The sequence below is a fragment of the Phyllostomus hastatus genome, unplaced genomic scaffold (assembly GCF_019186645.2).
Source record: "Phyllostomus hastatus isolate PE091 unplaced genomic scaffold, TTU_PhHast_1.1 phas_scaffold_385, whole genome shotgun sequence".
Lineage (NCBI taxonomy): Eukaryota > Metazoa > Chordata > Mammalia > Chiroptera > Phyllostomidae > Phyllostomus > Phyllostomus hastatus.
The window spans coordinates 7561820-7566948 of NW_025334026.1; the positions used below are offsets into that span (position 1 = coordinate 7561820).

Below are 5129 nucleotides of genomic sequence, written 5' to 3' on the forward strand. Positions count from 1 at the left end.
TGCTCATCAGTTTTCATTAGTGTTTCGTGTATTTAATGTGCGGCCCAAGACAACTCTGCTTCTTCCAGTGTGGCCCACAGACACCAAAATGTTGGACACCCCTGGCAGTGAAAGATTGTATGGCTACAGTGCAATATGGTTAGGTGAGTTCATAGTGTAAATAGATTTTAACTTTTGTTCTAAGCCTGATTTCTGTTCTTTAGTTTTGTTAAGGGAGTGTTTCTTAGGCTAGCCATGATACTCTTTTGTCTTTCTTTTAATTTAATCCTCACATAGGTACCAATGGGATGTTTGTTTTAGGGTGATAGCCCTTTAAAAAAACCCTTGTGTTACTGGCCAGGCACTGGCCAGGAGCAGCTCTGCCTCAGGCTGGCCTGTAATATGTGGGTTCTCGACGTCATGTAGGAAAGAGTTCCCAGCATGAATCTAGGTGATTTTGAGAATACTTATATTAAGGTGGGGACAGTGAAACAAAGGAAGGACTTAGGGTAGAAGAAGTAACAGGAGAGAGGCTAGGCAGGGGCTGCTGTGGCTCCCTAGATAAGTTACAGAAAAGGAATGAGCCAAGGCAGGGCTGTTAGCTCAACGGAAGTCAGAGACAAAGGGGCCCTGGAGACAGGATCAGGGGGTAAGCTTGGGGCAAGCTGCTGCTCCCCACTGCTCCCCTGGCTGCAAGTCTTCTCGGGACCCTTAAATTTTTTTTGTTTTTTAACTCAGGGTAGTTGAACTCCGCATGGAATCATCAGATATGTGCTTGGAAATGAACACATCATTGTTGGGACCCTTAGAATTTAGAAGGAAATAGAAAGTTTATGCCTGGGAGGGGCCCTGGAGTGGTTCAGGATGAGTGCAGGCTGAGTCTTTGTCCTGAGGCCTTTTATCTTTTTTCTGTGGGTGAGAATCTTAGGGGACAGTTTCAACAGAATATTCATTAGCTTTCCAGGTGCATTTTTAATATGCTGATATGTCAGAATGAGCACATGGGGGATTTGAGAATATTCTTTGGTCCACTATGCTGTTTTACTTTTGAGCCTGTTTGGCTTTTAATAGGGTTTTTGTTATTTGTTCCTCTGACTTCCATCTGTCCTTGGGTTTAGCTGGCACAAATGACATTAATTGGGTCTCTTTTCTCTATCTCCCAGACAAGGGAGATTTAAGCTATGTATTCTTTGATTAGGAAAGAGAGGTGTGAACTATTTGCTCTCAAGTGTCCTTGGTCAGGGGAGATAAGGTCTTTCGATTCACCTGCTGGCTGTAAATTACTCAAACTGTTTGGCCTTGTTTTATTTTCTTGTCTCAGTTTCTCCATTCCACGTGCCTAGGAATTTTCCTAGCTTCTTACTATCCTGCCTCACTTGCAAATACCTTCTTATCAAACACTAAGTTAAGACAACCTGTAAATTCTTAGTACTTAGTTCCATTTGGGCCCAGTCAGTCTGAGAGAAGACCTTAAAACAGCTCCTCTCAGGGCCTGAATATCAGCCTCCAACTGTGCCAAGTTCTGACCATTAGCAGGGTACCTGGCAAAGGGTACTCCTTCTGACTGTATAGAAGACTTTGTTTTCTCCCAGAAGATTTTCAATTGTATACCCATTCCAAATGTGACTCAAAACCAACAAGCCTCTTTATAGCTTAGCCACGGACAAAAGGTTTCCCTGAAGAGCGTGCAAAAGGTGCGGCGCCCATGGTCCAGTGCAAGACCTCAGCTTGAAACAACTCACCTGCATGCAGCTCCTTCCTGGGCTTCCTGCTCTACACCTTGCTTCTCAGGGCCAGGGTCTCCTGCTAAGGGGCAGCATTTAAGACCTCAAGTTCCCAGAACCAGGGAGGTCTCTCACAATTTCCTAATGGCAAGGCAGAAGAGATCCTTGAAAATGAAGCTTGTAGAGAAAAAGGGTTGAATGTCACTTTAAATTTACTGAAGAGCTTTAAAAATATGTCTTCTGTGGTGAATCATTTTATTCCGTGAAGAGCTATCCAAACTCAATTTATCTGTATTTTATGAATTAAATGTTTTGATTATTTAATTTGCTTAAAATTCTAGTACAATAGTATTCAAGGCACAACAACTTAAAATTAGTATTTTCCATAAGGGAAATGCAATTCAAAACTACAATGATGGAGATAGCTGTACTTGAACAACAATTAAAAAGAAAAGAAAAGAAAGGAGACTTAAATGATACAGTAAAACAAAAAACAAAACATTTTTTTTGCATCCTGATTTATATAAAACAATTATAAAGATTTATGAGACAATTGGAAAAATAGCATCAATAGCTGGATATTTGATGATATTTTAATAATTGTTAAATGTGGATGTATGCTAATGGTATTGTGATTATGATTATATTTTTTAAAGAGACCAACCCCCCAAAAAAACACAAACAAAAAAACTCCTAAAAACAAAACCACAATGAGATGTCACCTCATGTGACAGAATGGCTATCATCAATGAAACAAGTAACACTTGTTGGCAAGAATATGGAGAAAAGGGAATCATTGTGCACTGTTGATGGGATTGTGCATTAGTGCAGCCACCAAGAAAAACTAAAAGAAAGAAATAAAATAAAAATAGAACTATTGTATGTTATGACCCAACAGTTCCATTTCTGCCCTGACTGGTATAGCTCAGTGGGTTGGGTGTCGTACCACAGATGGAAAGGTTGCTGGTTCGATTCCTGGTCAGGGCACATGCCTGGGTTGTGGGTCAGGTCCCGGATTGGGGGCATGCAAAAGCAACCGATCAATGTATCTCTGGCACATTGATGTTTCTTTCCCTTTGTTTTTCCCTCCCTTCTCCTTTCTCTAAAAATAAATAAATCTTAAGAAAACAACAGTTCCACTTCTGAGTATTTATCCAAATAAAATGAACACAATAATTAAAAAGATATATGCACCCCTATATTCATTGCAGCATTGTGTACAATAGTCAAGATATGGAGGCAACCTAATGTCCATCAATAGATGAATGGATAAACAAAATGTGGTAGATATATCCAGTGGAATATTACTCAGCCTTAAACAGTGAACTCTTGCCATTTGTGACAACTTGAATGAACCTAGAGAGAATTATGTTAACTGAAATGAGTCAACAGAGAAAGACAAATACCATATGATTTCACTTACATATGGAATCTCAAAAACAAAATGAAACAGAAAAAACTCATAGATACAGAGAACCAACTCATGATTGCCACAGGGGATAGGGGTAGGAGGTTAGGTGGAAAGAGTGCAGGGATTAAGAAGTACAAACTTTCAGTCATAAAGTAAATCATTGGGATGTAAAGTACAGCATAGGGAATACGGTCAGCAATCTAATAACTATAGTGGTAGATGGTTACAAGACTTATTGTAGTGATCATTTTGTAAATTATATAAATGTTGACTCACTATGTTGTATACCTGAAACTAATGTAATATTGTATGTTGTATGTCGTCTATAATTTAACATAAATTTTAAAAATGAATTATGGCATAAAGCTAAATAGAATCTGATAAAGTTTCTTATTGCAGCAAAACAACTAGTCATCAAAGTATTAAGAATATAATAAATATATTCATATTTTCATATTAAAAGCTAGCCATTAAGAGATAAATTATCTTACTTTACTAATAAAATTATTTTTAAGACTAAAAATAAATATTTTATTATTCTTTTGAAAATTTATTGTTTTTTAGTTTTACAAGTAATCTTGCTGGCTGTAATATACCTGTGGGAGTCATATTATTTCCTTTTATAGATTTCTTTTTTTAAAAGATTTAATTTTTTTAGAGAGAGGGAAAAGGAGGGAGAAAGAGAGGGAGAGAAACATCAATGTGTGGTTGCCTCTCACATGTCCCCCACTGGGAACCTGGCCTGCAACCCAGGCATATGCCCTAGACTGGGAATCGAACCGGCGACCCTTTGATTCACAGCCCACGCTCAATCCACTGAGCTACACCAGCCAAGGCCTTCTATAGATTTCTCTATGTTCTTTCAAACATACCTAAATCTTTTTTAAAGTTCTTTATTCAATATCTTTTTTTACTGTTGTGAAATTACAGTTGTCCACATTTCCCCTGACATTGCTTTCCCTGCCCTGCCCACCCTGTACTCCTCCACCCTGTTGTCCTTGTCTATGGGTCCTTTATACATGTTCCTTGACTTAACCCTCCCCTTCTTTGCTCTGTTATTCCCCTCTCCCCTCCCCTCTGGTCACTGTCAATTTGTTCTTTATTTCCAGGTCTCTGGTTCTATTTTGCTCCCTTGATTTGCTGATTAGGTTCCACTTATAGGTGAGTTCATATGGTATTTGTTTTTTACCGCCTGGCTTATTTTACTTAGTGTAATGCTTTCTAGTTTCATCCATGCTGTTGCAAAGGGTAGGTGCTCCTTCTTTCTTTCTGCCATGTAATATTCCATTGTGTAAATGTACCACAATTTTTGGTTCCACTCATTTACTGATGGGCACTTAGGCTATTTCCAGCACTTGGCTATTGTAAATAATGCTGCTATGAGCACTGGGGTGCAGAAGTTCTTCTGAATTGGTGTTTCAGGATTCTTAGGATATAATCCCAACAGTGGAATTGCTGGGTCAAAAGGCAGTTCCATTTTTAGTTTTCTGAGGAAATTCCATACTGTTTCGCACAGTGGCTGTACCAGTCTGCATTCCCACCAACAGTGCACTAGGGTTCCCTTTTCTCCACATCCTCACCAGTACTCATTATTTGTTGATTTGTTAATGAAGGCCATTGTGATCAGTGTGAAGTGCTATCTCATTGTGGTTTTAATTTGCATCTCTCTGATACTAGTAATGCTAAGCATCCTTTCATACCCTTTGTGTCCTCCTTGGAGAAGTATCCACCCAAGTCCTCTGTCCATCTTCCAATTGGGTTGTTTGTCTTCCTGGTGTGGAGTTGTATGAGTTCTTTATATAGTTTGGAGATCAAACCTTTGTCTGAGGCATCATATATTCTCCCATACAGTTCATTCCCTTCTCACTTTGTTAATGCTTTCTTTAGCAGTCCAGAAGCTTTTCACCTTGATGCAGTCCCATTTGTTCATTCTTTCCTTTATATCACCAGTTCCAGGGAACATATTGGTGAAAATATTGCTATGTAGGATATCTGAAACTTTCTCATCTATGCTC

At 38.9% G+C, this 5129-nt stretch overlaps 1 non-coding gene across 1 annotated transcript; it reads right to left on the reverse strand.

The window, feature by feature from the left end:
• Nucleotides 1-710: 710 nt before the first annotated feature.
• On the reverse strand, nucleotides 711-777 carry LOC123806543. The gene has a single exon (XR_006783511.1). It is a non-coding gene; the product is annotated as a small nucleolar RNA SNORD121A (small nucleolar RNA).
• Between the last annotated feature and the right edge of the window lie 4352 nt (nucleotides 778-5129).